The sequence below is a fragment of the Apus apus genome, chromosome 4, assembly GCF_020740795.1.
Source record: "Apus apus isolate bApuApu2 chromosome 4, bApuApu2.pri.cur, whole genome shotgun sequence".
Classification (NCBI taxonomy): domain Eukaryota; kingdom Metazoa; phylum Chordata; class Aves; order Apodiformes; family Apodidae; genus Apus; species Apus apus.
Window position 1 is genome coordinate 36052328 of NC_067285.1, and position 15862 is coordinate 36068189.

General features: G+C 43.1%; 1 protein-coding gene across 3 annotated transcripts in view; it reads left to right on the top strand.

Moving 5' to 3' along the window:
• The first annotated feature begins 5046 nt into the window (after window positions 1–5046).
• The window catches only part of PCDH15 (protocadherin related 15), a 455276-nt gene continuing 444460 nt past the window's right edge, over window positions 5047–15862 (top strand). For all 3 annotated transcript variants that reach the window (XM_051618391.1, XM_051618393.1, XM_051618392.1), the window contains exon 1: window positions 5047–5096. The gene's annotated coding sequence lies outside the window, so the exon portion shown is untranslated. The remainder of the gene's footprint in view (window positions 5097–15862) is intronic.

Below are 15862 nucleotides of genomic sequence, written 5' to 3' on the forward strand. Positions count from 1 at the left end.
TGCAGAGCTCAGGTCTGATCTTTCTTACAGCACTACCTACATACATGGAGGGCTTCAAAATGTGCTGAAGTTGAAAGCATTGAATCTGGGAGCTGATGCCTGATGTGAACGGACAGCCTGATGTCCTAGCTGTGAAGACAACCAGGGATTTCACAGGTGGACTGTGGAGGAATAAGAGAAAGGGCATCTCAATGACATCTCTGCCTAGGTTCTGCTCCAGGTATTCCCCCACGTCATCACAGGCTGGTGTAAGGGATGAATCTTGCCTCGAGCTGGATTTTTTGCTTACACGGAGGACCTGTTGACAAGTTACAAGATACCTGTGTGGGCTTCATCTGAGATAACACACCAACATTTTTTGAAACCGTGCTTCTTACTTCCATTATAACCAAATGAAACAATTGTTAGACATCTCAGCCTTTTCATATCCAGTGTGATGTGTAACAGTATTCCTAGCAATTTCCACTGCAAGTGCTGGGTACAATGGAATATGACTTCTAGTTGTCAAGATGTTATTTAGACCATTTTTTCAAGTGTCTTGGATTGCACAGGGAGTCAGGTCAAAGCCAGAAATGCCTGAGGTGTGAGGTACAAAGAGAGATGAGGAATATGGAACAAGCACAGTTTTTTCTTCATGTATTCTATAGATGGAATAAACATCCCTGTAGCTGAACCTTCTCAGGCACTGAATTTTTGAGTGACCTGCATTTAGGAAAAAAATTCTCTTAAGACTTTTCAAAAACTATTTTGGAGGTTTTACTTTATTATAAGCAGTACATTATTTAAATGTAATTCAGATGCAGTTGAGCTATGTAGAGAGTTTGTGTGACACAGAGTACAGAAAAAATAATCAGAACTGAGATTTTTATTTTGGAATTTGATCACTGCTCCTGTGCTCAATCAATCAGGTTCCACCAGCTGTGTGAAACCAGCATTTCCTTGCATTATAAACAGACATAAGTATATAAGAAATGTATACAGAAAGCAAGAAATAATGCTAAAAGAAATCACTTACTTTGGATCATGTTTACTTTCTTTTGCCAAGAAAAACAGGACTGAGTTGATTTTCTGGTAAATCAAATTTTCATTGCTCTGATTTGGCTAAAAAAAACATATTATGAAAATGCCAGGATAATATTTTTTATTAGTAGTTGGTGGAAACTTTTGGAGGACAGTGGTTTTATGAGATATTTTAGGACCACCACCTGTAAGTTTTGCTTCCTGGGAAGTGAGCATTTGGATTTACAGACCTGGAACAGATGAAGTTTGGTGTTTGGAGAGGGTACAGTTGCATGTTTTCTCATGAAAGCTTTTACTTTATGTCCTCTTCAGGCAGAACCAAAGGCCAGTTTGGCTGAAGCCCAAAATTGTAACCTCTTACCCTAACTCTTCCACTAAACTGAACCCCTCAACAACAAAGGTGGCTCTTGTCTTCAACACTAGCCAGAAACTCAGACACCCACCTGGATCCTTACCCAGGGACCCTCACTCCCCCAGGTGGGCTCTCATCCCTCACCTCCCCCTCAGCTCTGATCAGCCCCCCGTGGTGACCTGAAACTCTCAGCCCCCCTCAGCAGTCTGTGGCCCAGCAGAAGGAGGACAGAGCTGGGAGAGCCAGGAGGGAAGGTCCATGATAGAAGGGGGTCTCAGAGACAGGGGAGAGGGAGCTGTGGCTCAGTGAGGTGTAGGTAATTGTGAAGGAAGCTGACCGGGAAGGAGCAGAGAAGGAACAGGGCAGAGGCCAGCACATTGTGCTAGTGCAAGGAGTCATCTGTCCCATTGACTGCCCTAACCTTTACTGTAAAGCTTTTCCCTAACTCTTACCCCAATCCCTTCCTGTAATTCTGAACCACCAAATCCTACTTCAAAACTGAACCCCAGCCTTTACCCTACACACTAGCCCCAGCCCCTAGCCTTGACATGCTACCCCTAATCTAACCCCCATCTAGGAAATGTAGCCCATACCCTCCCTGCTGACCGGAAACCATAGGCTGAGACCCTCATCTTCATGCTCTGCCTCACTAACCTGTAATTCTGATCCCAGAAAGGAAGTTGGAGCCCCTGTCCCTAACCTGAGCACCAACCCACCATCAGAAACTCTAACCAGAGACTGACAGCTGGTAGGCAGCAGCCAGCTGCTGAGCCCAAGGAGAAAACTAACCCAGCTTGTAGTGCTTTGGACATCAGTAGTATTACCCAGGCTTGGCAACCTGAGATAGTTTTGTGCTGGGTTTTCTTTGATGTGGTGATGGAGCCTGGCACAGCCAGAATGCTCAGCAACTTCAAGAGTGCTTTGAACTAGGTGGTGGGAAGGGACAAGGAGTGCTTTTAATCGCAAGTAGTACTTTCCTGCTGGGAGGACAGCTGGGGAGGGCTGAGGCCATCCCCCAGGAGGGGTCACACCTGGCCAGTTCTGCTGTCAGTGGGCTCAGCACACCGTAGGGCAGCTCTTCCTGAGCACTGGGCTCCGGAGTTAGCAAACAGCTGCAGAACTACCTGCTTTCATCTGCTCCTCTTGCACCAAAGCACAGGCTGATGTTCCAGCCGCAGTTTGTAGCTGTGTTGTCGTCTAGTGCTGCAGAAAACTCTGAGGTGAAGTGTGTATTTTTTTAAAAGAAAGTTAAAATCCTAAACAATAACAATTGAAACCTTATTTATTTATTTATTATAATAATAATAATAAGCAGAAATAAAAGCCCTTGAAGATTAGAGGAAAAGTGTTTTACAGTGTGTGAACAACACACAGCATGATGCATCTTTATTACAAAAATGCAAAAGAACGATCATTTATCATAAAATCTGCTGACAGGAGGCATTAATCTCTTCGTAAAGCAAGTGGTAAACTCTGTTCCCATGGCAATGTGATTCATCTTGTTCTTCTGCCTCCACTACATGCCTGGAAGACTGGACATTCTCTGGACAAACTCATTGCTGCCTTAATGCAATTTTTGTGGGTGAAATTAATAATTTGTAGAATGTTGAACCACAGAGGTAACCATGGTGTTGGTAGAGTGTTCCTGTGTTCCACAGGGACCAGTGCACATGCTGGTTGAGCAGCTATCCTCCCATCTCCCAGTTTTCTACCAACTCTGTTTAAAGGAAGGAGTAGGAGTCCTTTCAGGATGAGGTTTCAGTATTTTGTTTGTATACTGGAACTGCTTTTTTTTTTTTTTCCCTTGAACAATATGGTATAATTCTTTGATAACTTCAGAAATACAAGCACATGCTTGTTGTAATGAACAGCATGTTATTTATTCCTTTTGTTTGTCTGGTTTTACTGTGGTGGTTTTTTTTTTAATTTTTTTGTGTGTGTGTCTATATATAAAACAGATACTGTAGAGAGAAATTATTTGGTCAAGCAGACAGGTTCTCAGGAAAAAATCTGTACTCCCACACACATATGGTGTCTTCTTAATGAAGCTCACCAATTTTTACTTAAACAGTTATTTTGAAGGCTAATAAAACACCATCTTGTGATATTTTATTTGAAGCCAGCATAACATCCATGTGTTTCCATAAACTTTCATCACCCTTAAAAGCAGGGAGTTACTTTATAAATCTGACTACTTACCCTGTCTTGTATTTATTCCACCTGAGAACAAAACAACTGTTTCAGTTACTGCAAAGCAAACCACTTGTGGCCTAAATATACCTGTTTTCCACTTGAAGAGCACAGCGAACTGGCTGACTCCAGTATAACAAATAGCTCCTATGTTGGCAATTAGCAGCTCTGAGAAAAAGTGTTGTTGTTTGGTCAAGTCCTAGCTCTCTGCATATTCTGGACAATTGGGTCCAAAACATCCGCCTGCAAAACATCTTTGCTTCATATGAAATGGTCCAAAGATAATGCTGACAGATGCTCTCTCTGCAAAGACCTAAATTTTGCTGAAAAAGAGAGATGAAATGATCCCAGCAACTATATTTTTAAAACTAACCAATAACAACCTCCAACCTCTGCCTCAAAATAAAAGATCCTGTTCAAGTGCAGTTTCAAACTCTGTTTCACCTGCTCATTGCAAGCCTTTTGCTTCTGGAACTGTTAGAGATGGGTTTGGTGTAGGAGTGTTCTGCATGCCCAGTCTGCAAATGAGACCATAATACAACTTTTAAACTTCAGGTTACGTTTTCAGGCTGTGTATAACCTTGAAGCCTGGGAATATTCTGAGCTGCAGTCTTGGTTGAGGTTTCAGTCTGTGGAATACGAGTAAATGACAGTCACACTTCCTCAGTGACTCGGTAAACTATCCACTTCCAGAAGTTTGGCACAGGATGTTCCCAGGATGAGGCAGGAGGGGAAAATGTAGGGGAGAAACACAGTGTTCCCAGTGGATTCCCAGTGCCCCCTGCTATAATGGTCTCAAAGCAGTAGGAGCCCTGGGGTCTCTTCCCTGTACCCACCTCCTTGGCAGTAGAGGTCCTTGGAGCTGTGAGCAAGGAGCAATCTCCAACCCTGACAGTCTGTGCCTCAAATGCTTCCTGAATCCATCAGCTTCTGTGGGAATTCCAAGTTTCCCCATGGCACAGTCTCACCTGGGTAAATGCAGGAGAAGCTGCCCCCAAAACACTCCTGTGGCCACCGGGTTGTGGCCTCCATCCCAGGGAGGTGCTCACATCCATGTAACAAAGGCCTGCAAAGCACCACTTGGAGATTCAGGGGTTAAATATTTTAGGTTGGAAGGGCAGAGAATGTATTTGAGTCTAAACAGATTACAGATAAGTGCATGATAGATATGTTTGAGGGCAGATATTTTATAAGAACAAAAGTTTTTATGAATTTTTCCTTTTTCTGAGTTGACAGCCTTCCTGAAAATATGTAAACTACTTTAATGAAAACCTCAGGCGCTGTTTTCTTGTTATTTTTTTCTTATTTGAAGCTGCCTTTATCAGGAACATAGTGGCAGATATCAAAAGCTATGCATTCTGCTCTTCTCTTGGTTTGTAAAGCTAAGACTTCTTTTCTAATAAAGGATAAATATGTGATATTAGTTTTCTTATTAAGCAGTAGTTAAAATATGAACAATATTATTAATCTCTTTTCTCCTTTCCAGGTGATCAACACAGGATCTCAACAACTATGACTGAGGAGTGCAATCAAGGTACTGTGATTTCCCTCTTATTATGGGCATGGTTTTTGTGAAAGAGATTTCCATAATACTCTCTTTAATAATCCACTTAATAACCTGCACTCCTTGAAGCTCAGTTCAGCTCTGGATGTTGTTTGTTGTCTTTTTTCTTTTACTATTTTGTCCACGATGCTTCCTGAAAACCACACCATCTTTCTCCTTATATTCTTTATGGTTTAGTTGTCTGTTTTTAAATTTAGTAGCAGTGCTTAAGATGTCTGCACAGCATTATGCAGTGGCAATAATGCTGACATGATACTTGTGGCTGAAGGTCATGTCCTTGAAATATGAAGTCAGAAAATGTTGGGGAGAAATGATAGAAAATGTGTCCATGGAAGGGTGTTGGAATGCTGGCTGCTGCATGGCACTAAGAATTTAATTGTTGATTGGAATCACAAGATGGCAATCAGCTCAGCAGCTCTGCTGCACCACAGGGAGAAGATGGTTGGTTTTGTTGGAAATGCACGTATCATGAGCAGTTATCTTCCTTCAAGTCATGTTTTCACTTGTAGATTTCGAGCTAGGACTTCAAACAAGGAGTAGCGAGATAAGAGAAGGTGGAAATAGTTTTGGCAAGTTGCTCTGAACTCAGGTGGCAATGTAAACTGAGGCCAAAAAGTATGAAAAGTAAAGTATGAAGCAGGTAGCACAATACTGCTAACAGGTGAATAGCCTAAGGAACAATATTAACCTGTTGTTCTCAGCTGACATGAATTCTTGCCAAAGCATTTATTGTGGGAACATTTCCATTCCTCTTGTGAACGCTCCACTGTCAGTTTAGTATTGAAGTAATAAGCTGTTAAGTCACCCTGGAATTCTAAATGACCAGCCCTCTTTCTGCTGGGGGCTTTGGTGTGGGTCTGAGTGATTTGTCTGGGGATGGGTAAATGATAGGAAAGCTCTAGTTTTTATTAATTACCTCCTCTATAGAAACTGGTAATGTTGCTTTTCTGATTTTACCTCTGGAGTCACAAACACACATTCATGTTTATTTCAGTCTGGGAATAATGTGCTCTGGCTTTTGAATACTAACATATATGCAAAAAGGGCAAAAGAGAAATCCTCCAAAGTACATGCAAATGAGGTGATTTCAACACTGTGTCATGTCTTAGGACAGGTTTTGAACAGAGAGTAATCAAGAGCATCATCGTAAGTGGAAAGTGGGATAAAAGACAAAATTCTGATCAGAAGGAGATTGTGTCAGATGAACTGAATGTTTCTTTTTGCTGAGATGGTGAACATCTCAGACTACAGCAATGTGGTGGGCTTACCCTAGCTGGATTTATAGGAAGCACTCATTCAGTACAGATCCCAAAGGAAATTATTATTTAAAATGGAGATGGTGCAGATTAACAGAGGAATTATAAGAAGCTGCCTTAGGCAGATAAGGAGCTGGGAAAGGAGGGGATTATTGCAGGATGCACTGAGAGGTGAGTTACCAGGTTTCAGGGGAGTTATTAAAAGTTCGTAACAGACAGGTCTCGTGACAAGTCCTCTCTAATATTTCCTTTAGGAAACTTGGCACAAGGTCTTTGATGCAGTTTTATTTTTAATTCCAGTAATGCTGTGAAGGACAGAAGTATTATAAGGAAGAATGTTGTAGATTAGTGTAACAAAGACAGGATAAAATGTAATAAGCCCCACTGCCATTCTGCTACGGACTAATAGTAGAGGAGGTTGCTGCAAAGAAGAGATTCAGGATGGGAAAGTTGAACTTTTTTTTTTTTTTTTTTTTAAATAAGTGTTTGGTTTTAGCACTTAGCTGAAGCTTTCATAATCTCTGTAATTTTCTTGAACACCTGCTTACTGAAGAGCTGCAATTTACTCTAACTAGTTTAGAGCCTAGGCATTCAAATGCTAGAAGTGCTGATAAAATAAAATTTTAGATTTTACATATCAAGTTCCAAACCTTATTCTGTAAAGTCTGAGGCAGGTACAGGTGGGAACCCTCACCTTGCGTTAGGAGTAGGCAGGTGCCAGACTACATGAAGCAGGTTACTGCAGCATCGATCATGGAAGGAGGGACTGGTCACTTGGGAGGAATATAGGAATGTTGTCAGGGAATGTAGGGAGGCAACTAGGAAAGCTAAGGCCTCCCTGGAACTTAACCTTGCAAGTCGGGTTAAGGACAGTAGAAAGGGCTTTTTCAAATACATAGCCAACAAAGCTAATACCAGAGGCAATATAGGCCCACTGCTGAATGAGGTGGGTGCCCTGGTGACAGAGGATATGAAGAAGGCAGAGGTGCTGAATGCCTTCTTTGCCTCTGTCTTTACTCCTGCAGGCTTTTCCCATGAGCCCCGGATTCATATAACCCCAGAAGTAGTCAAGATAGGTGAGGACATAGTAGATGAGGATTGGGTTAGGGATCAGTTGCATAATCTGGACATCCATAAATCGATGGGTCCGGATGAAATGCATCCAAGGGTGCTGAGGGAGCTGGCGGAGGTCATTGCTAGTCCACTCTCCATCATCTTCGGTAAGTCATGGGTAACTGGAGAGGTGCCTGAGGACTGGAGGATAGCAAACGTCACTCCAGTCTACAAGAAGGGCAAGAAGGAGGACCCGGGTAACTATAGACCGGTCAGCCTCACCTCCATCCCTGGAAAGGTAATGGAACAACTTGTCCTTGGCACTATCTCTAGACATATCAAGGAGATGGGGGTCATCAAGAGCAGTCAACATGGTTTTACCAAGGGTAAGTCATGTTTGACTAACCTCATAGCCTTCTATGAGGAAATTACTAGGTGGATAGATGATGGTAGAGCGGTAGATGTGGTCTATCTTGATTTCAGTAAAGCATTTGACACCGTCTCCCACAGCATCCTTGTAGATAAGTTGATCAAGTATGGGTTTGATGATCAGGCAGTGAGGTGGATCAAGAACTGGTTGAAAGGAAGAAGTCAGAGAGTTGTAGTCAATGGGGCAGAATCTAGTTGGAGGCCTGTGACTAGTGGAGTCCCTCAGGGGTCGGTACTGGGACCGGTGTTGTTCAATATCTTCATCAACGACCTGGATGAGGGCACAGAATGTACCCTCAGCAAGTTTGCTGATGACACCAAGCTGGGAGGAGTGGCTGACACACCAGAAGGCTGTGCTGCCATTCAGAGAGACTTAGACAGGCTGGAGACTTGGGCGGGGAAAAACCTGATGAAGTTTAACAAGAGCAAGTGTAGAGTTTTGCATTTGGGGAAGAAAAACGCCATGCACCAGTACAGGTTGGGGGCTGACCTGCTGGAGAGCAGTGTAGGTGAAAGGGACCTGGGGGTCATGGTAGACAGGAGGATGACCATGAGTCAGCAGTGTGCCCTTGTGGCTAAGAAGGCCAATGGCATCCTGGGGTGTATTAGAAAGGGTGTGGTTAGTAGGTCAAGAGAGGTTCTCCTCCCCCTCTATTCTGCATTGGTGAGGCCACATCTGGAATATTGTGTCCAGTTCTGGGCCCCTCAGTTCAAGAAGGACAGGGAAGTGCTTGAAAGAGTCCAGCGCAGAGCCACAAGGATGATTAAGGGAGTGGAACATCTCCCTTATGAGGAAAGGCTGAGGGAGCTGGGTCTCTTTAGTTTGGAGAAAAGGAGACTGAGGGGGGACCTCATCAATGTTTACAAATATGTAAAGGGTGAGTGTCAAGACGATGGAGTTAAGCTTTTTTCAGTGAAGACCAGTGATAGGACAAGGGGTAATGGATACAAGTTGGAGCATAGGAGGTTTAAGATGAATATCAGGAAAAATTTTTTTACTGTAAGAGTGACAGAGCACTGGAACAGGCTGCCCAGAGAGGTTGTGGAGTCTCCTTCGCTGGAGACATTCAAAACCCGCCTGGATGCCTTCCTGTGTGATGTACTCTAGGTGACCCTGCTCTGGCAGGGGGGTTGGACTAGATGATCTTTCGAGGTCCCTTCCAACCCCTAGGATTCTATGATTCTATGATTCTATGATCTGAGGAACTGATCTTCGTACAACCAGCCCATCTGCCTCCTCCCCTCCAAGAATCTCCAAATAAACTGACACCTGGGAACAAGCCAGTGCAGATCTTAGGCACTAAGTGAGTAATCTTGTTACTTTGAGGTGAGAAACCTCATCTGGGATGGGTGTAGCTGGAGCAGAAGTTCAGTGACAGATACAAAGCTGGAGGCAGAGCAATAAACATAATGAAGCCAGAGGAGATGTAGCTGGTGGGTAAACTGTATGGTTTTGGTTGTGGGAGAGAGGAGGCTGGATGTGTGCTTGCTAGGAGGAGAGCTTGGTGACCTGAGAGTCAGCTTCTTGGAGGAATTCAGGAACCCTGAAAGGTTCCCCTACATTCTACCCTCAGGGTCATCTCTCAGCAGTCCTTTCCCTAGTCAAATAGCCCTAAAACTGCTGAGAAAAACAAAACAAACCCAAACAAACAAAAGCAAACAAACAAAAAAAAGAGGTGCCTTCAGGGGCATTTTAGCACTATCCCACCTCCGGAGTAGCAGCACCAGATTTGTGCCAGAATTACTTCATTCTGGTAAAAAAGGAGCAAATTAACCCCCCAAATGGGTCCTCCTCAGTGAAATTAAGTATGCTACAGTCTCTGGCTAACCCTCTGAGGATTAGTGATCAAAGCTAAAAGGAAGAGGTACTTCATGACTGTACAGTTAAGAATCTGCACTTCCATCAAATGGAAGGGACACTCCATAAATCAACAAAAAATTGGTCAGAAGATAGGGAGCAGAAGGTAGGACTGGCTGATCAGTTTTCTGAGTGAGAGCATGGCAGCAGTAGGGTCTCCAAAGAATCTGTGCTTAAAGCAGTGATACTCAACTGATAAATGAGCTGGAAAAGATGACAGAGTGTGCTGAGGATGCTTTTATTCAGAGCAGTGGAGATGAGTGCTGACTGGGAAAAAATGCAGCAGGGCTGTGCAGAACAAAGAGGCTGGGCAAGGCACTGGCAGGTGAAATTCACTGGAAGCGGGTGCAAATTGAGGAAGACAAATCCCACATGAGGCAACGAAGGCCTGAGCTGACTGTTGCCACTCAGTGATCAAAATGCTGGGCATAAGTAGAGCTGTACAGTATAAAAAAAGAGTCTGCTCTGCAAATGTTAACTTTAGGGTCAGTAGTGGTTTCTAAAAGCAAGTAGCATAACAGGAAAGGTGCCAAAAATATGATGAAAATATCATTACTACTGTGTCAGCCTGTGCTTCCTTTTCATCTTGAGTAGCATGCCATTCTGTTTTCCATCTCAAAAGGGTACAGTAGGAGTTTGGAGGGTGGAAAGTGTGACACAGATTTATTCCAAGGAGTGATTAAATAGTGCAGTTTTCCTTGGCATGGGAAAGACACGGAGGGCTGAACAACTCCCTGGGGTATTGCCAGGAGTGAGCAGGGACCCACTGGTCGATCTCATTTCCAGGGTCAGGGAGTGAAATTGGAAGGTGGTGGGTGTGCAGGAGGGAGGGTTCTCTTAGTGGGTGGGTATTTTTGTGGGGTCTGAGGTGAGCACTGGCCTTTCACTGGTCGAGCAGACAGCAATGACACACAGGTGTTGAAAGAAGAGCACAACAGGGCCTGAAAAATAGAAAGATTTTACTCTTGGTTCAGGAAGTGAGTGAACTGCAAGTGTTTAGGGGTCAGGTGAGAGTTGTAGCACATTATCCCATGGGATTGATAGCTCTGCTCTTCCCTGGAGGCTGCTACTGTCAGGGAGGGACTGCTGGGCTTGATGGAGATGGCTGTTCACAGGCTGTTATGGAGCTTAAAACAAGAGGAAAAAGGACCCACTGTTGGTGGAGCTATTAAGAAGAGCTAAACTGCTGAAAGGGCTTTCCAGCTGCACCTATCAAGTGAGAACTGGAAAGTGTTTGTCCAGTTGTACAAGGCTTGTTTAACCTATTGTATGTGGTTTGGTTACTTGCCATCAGAAGAAGCTCTGTTTAAACTTGGAGAGTTGTAGAGAAGGATGAGGAAGTGCATGATGTGCCTCCATACCTTCCTCTTGCAGGACTGATTGAGATTTACTTGCTTTTGTAGCAAAATGAAAATATGTTTGCTTCAAAAAATATATTGAGGGCTTGAATATGAGTGTGGGAATAGAACACAATCATACAGATAGAAAATCAGTGGACTTAAGTGTGTCTTGAGTATGTTGAGACTGGAAATTTAGAAAAAGTTATATAACCAGAGAGGAGTGAAGTGATTCAAGTGCCTTCCAAGCACATCTGGGACACAAGCTCACTGGTTTTTCAATACAAAGTTGATGGGAGAGATGAGATTACAGAGTGAAGCACACCTGCTGGGCACCCAGTCTGTGGGTGTCCCCAGGCTTAGAAGGAAACAGACTCGAGCTGTATGTCAGTTACATTCATGGTTTTAAAGCCATAGTGTATTTGATTATTCCTCCGCCTTGAAACTTCACAAGTGGCCTAAAGGAGTCCAGGTGGACCTTTTTGCCTTGATGCTTACTTGATTTCCAGGATATTTCCCTTTCTCCAACATAGCTGGACTGGTCTTGCAGAGTCTCACAGGTGTTTTCATGTAACATATTCAGCCACCTCTCAGTGCTGCAACATCTGCCATACCCTCCTCCTTCCTCACATCCTCCACTTTTCTTTACATAAACTAGAATTTTTTTGAGAGTTTTCAGCTCATCTCCTAAAGACTAGGATTTGATAAAGGTGTTTGTTTTAGAAGAACATTGCTTTATGGCACACAGTAAGTGGAGAGGGTGAACTGTGACATCTTGCAGGAGGCTTTGCTCTTAACGTGTATTATCTCTTTGCCTGCAGTTAGTGGGGATGGGTGACCCAGGTGGTGCTTTCCAAGCCCATGTTCTGGTGCTCACTCTGAATTCATTAGCTGGATTCAAAGCCTGTATGCCCAACATTTATCTGAAAGTAGCTGGAGAGCTGTCTTCCCTCAGAGGAAAAATCTCTTGCATCTGCACTTCCACTCCTGCCAACTGAGGAAGCCCACAACTGGCTTTGGAGCACGCATGCCCACGTGAGATGGCAGCACAGACACTGAGCTGTAGTGCCAGCAGTAAATCTGGTGCTGCCTTAGCAAGGACGGCAGGAACAGGAATTCAGAAAGCTCTGGGCATAGCTGATCAGCTATGTATAGGTTACAGTGGCTCTTCAGAACTACTGTTAAAACATAGAAATTTAAAACATGTGGAGTATAAGACCTGCCAGGAACATACCTGCACTTCCCATCACCTGCTGTGGCAAACCATAATAATAGTAAAGATACAGCATTCTAATAGTAAAGTTACAGTAAAGGTATTCAGCACTGGGAAACATATCTTCAGGCTTTTGACTGATATAGTTAGCAGTGGAAGCTAGAGGGAAATTACTCTTGCTCATCCACAGGCTGCTGATACCTTCCTGTTGCTCTGTGCACATCCTAGGGGGAGGAACCCTCCTAATAGAAAGGTGGCTCCTGACACTTGGATGCAGCAGGGCAATAATGTTAGTTATGTTAGGATCTAAAATACTTGGAGCTATATACAGTATAGGTGCTGGAAGACTCAAAGTACATTCTGCTATATGAAAGATCTTAATTATATAAATAATCTTCTGGACATCTCTGACTCGAGTGAAAGAGTTAGATGAAAGAGGAAAAAAGGCAAATAAAAAGAAGGCTATGAGTATGAAATCCCCTACTCATCTGAAATAACAAGTTTTCATAGACTTGTTTTTTATAACAGATTTAGAGCAGAGAAAAATATTTTCCAGTCCTGAGGTCAGTCATTGCAAAAACAGTGTTAACATTTTTGTCAGGACTGACAAAGTCATGAGGACTTGGCACTATTTTTTTTTCTTTCTTTCTTTTTCACAATGAAAGGAAGCTGTAACATTATGAGTCGAACTGTACACACGTAATAAGGTGAAAAGCTGTATCACTGTTAGCTGACATACAGTAAGACCCTAAAGGACAGATGCTCTGGGAGAAAAGATAACCATGAAAACATGTTTGAAGGGGGAGATTTTGAAATGTAGCCAGAACCTACAGATGGAAACTTTAAATAAATAAATAAAGCCCAACTTATAAGTAGCCAATATAAATAATGCAGGGAATGTGTAATATGTTCTCACTTGTTCAGTCCAGCAAACAAACATGCTTGTGCATTCTGAACATTTTGGAGCTGCTGGAGCAGCTTTGCAATGAGATTGGCTGAAAGGGAGTGAGAGCCAGGCAGCTCCTGGGCATTTGCAAAAGGAATGCCAGAACTCCAGTAAAGTGCAAAGACTTTTCATTTGCAGAATTCCTTTTTTCTGGACAGTGTACTTTTTCCTCTCTGGTACTGCAACAATAATTAATTTGGAGCTGTGCCATCCTAGATGAATCCTTTAGCCTGTTTTGAAGATAAAGAAAGGAGAAAGGAGAGGGAGGGGATGCAGAAGGCTACAGCATCTGTGAGTGTACAAAGTGATAAAAGATGGGGGGAAAGAGTCATCCCAGAAACAGCTTCAGCTACAGAGTACCACCAACTTTATGCTTCATCCTGAAGATAAGGATTTCCTGTTCCGTGGTTGCTGTAGTGCCCAGGGTGCTGGGCACATACAACACTAGCTTGGCAGTCCACTGTTGCAAGTCACACATCAACATAGTTGTGGGGAAATTGTTCATTTTGAGAAACCAGCAACAAATCTCAGGAGAAGATTAATGGCAAAGCAACAACCAATACAGTTTCCCCTTACACAGAAAATGGACAGTAGCAAGTGGAATTGACTTAATTGTGCTGATTGTGAAATAGAAAACTCATTAGTAGAAGCTTAGTGTGTCAAAATTGCCTGAAGAGAAATAATTTAGCATTGGACACTGAGGACCAGAAGCCTTGTGTGAGGACAGGCACCATTATGTTTTTCCCAGCAAGTACAACTACCCTTCTTTTGAACATAAATACAACTCCTCAGTCTTTGTGTAGCATTTTCCCACTGTTTTTTTGTTACCTTCAGAACTGTTTCTCTCAAATTTAGACCAGGACCATGCCTGCTGCCACCATCAGCTGCACATCTAGTCCTGTAGCCTCTTCCACGTGAAATCCTCAGTGCATTCCTGCACTAGCAACATTTCCCATTCACCTGGCATCCCCAAGCTTCATCACCTTAACCCCTAAGCCAGGAGCACCATGTGGGTTCACTACCACATGTAATCTGCTTTCCTGGTGGGGACTGAATTCCTGAGCCCTGGTTCTTTTCTTTCAACCCGACCAAGTTCTTTCCATGTAGAATCATAGAATCAGAGTCATAGGGGTTGAAAGGGACCTATGAAGATCATCAAGTCCAACCGTGGAACTCCCTGTGTTGTCACTTGGTGCTGTTTCCCCTTGTTCTCTCACAGGCACCACTGAACAGAGACTGGCCCATTCTTGACACCCACCCTGCAGATATTTGTAGACATCAATAAGGTCCCCTCTTAGTCTTCTCAAGACAAAGCAGCCCCAGTAGCCAGGAGATGGTAACCTTAACTGCACTTCCAACTCTAATCCCACTTAAACTTGGTGACTTCTTTCACCTCTCCCCTATATACAGTCAGGTAGGCTATCTTCAAAGATTTCTTGAAGCATAAACTTTCCCTTTTTAAATAAACAGGATATCGATAGGAAGGCTTAAAAGTACTAGCATTATGATATTTCTGCACTACTTTCCGTTCCCTTAATACCTTGGGTGCTTTTTTGCATCAGCTGTGCAGTGACACATTGCCAAGAAAATATCTATAGATGTTACGTTTCAGCCCTCAAGCTCTATTTCAGGGGTAAAGCAGTGAAATGAGAGAAACTGATTTAGAATATCATGGTATTAAAGAATCCTTTACTGAGAAACATTCTGATAGGGTTTTGATGCAAGAGAGAAGTCTTGCAAAAGTATGTCATAAACCAAAGAATTCACAGGAATTACTGGAGGAGGGAGCAGACTTTGTATTCCCATATGCTACAACCCAGTGTGAAATGAAGACATTATTTTAAACAACACGCAGCTCATTTGGGAAGCCTTGTATCTAGTGAATTTCTCTGGCTTTTTTAAAAAAGGTCACCATGTTACTGTGAAAAAAATTGCCATGTATAACTGAAGTAACTTGATACAAGTAAGGCTGTGCCTTTTTGTTTTCTAGTTTCTGGCAATGTGGCTGGTCTGGGAATCAGTTTTGCCACCATGTGACCCACCATGTCACTGGGTGCTTTGCATCACATTCTTGCTGTCTTTTATAAGGCACAGTGTAGTAAAGTAGAGAATGGGACTACCAGGTAACTGCCTGGGTTGGGTTCTGTAGTCTTTATGGTTTGATGGAGCTCTGAGCAACCTGATCTGGTGGGAGGTGTCCCTGCCCGTGCAGGGGGGTTGGAACTAGATGATCTTTAAGGTCTCTTCAATCTCGAACCATTTGATCACGATGATGATGGACCTTGCTATACTTCAGCTTCCTTATGTGAGTGGAGAAAGATGCTGAGACCTGCCTTTGTGTTTCCTTTCTCTTACATTAGTAGCCAGAATGATATGTTCAGGAGAGCTTGAAGGCAAGACTGTCCTTTGTTACAACAATGATGGCTTTACTCTTCAGAAGCTAAGAATATTTTCATGAGTTTTGTGACAGTAGCTGCATTGCTACCATTTCTTCCCTCAAACCTGTGGTTCTTGCCCCTTAAGAAGGTTGTGTTCCTGCAGTGCTGTCATCTTACCACCAATGGATGCACTTGCATCTGTTTCTCCAACTAACCACAGAGCTTGAGCCACAAATCTATTTTCACAGGGATCTTCTACTTTTTCT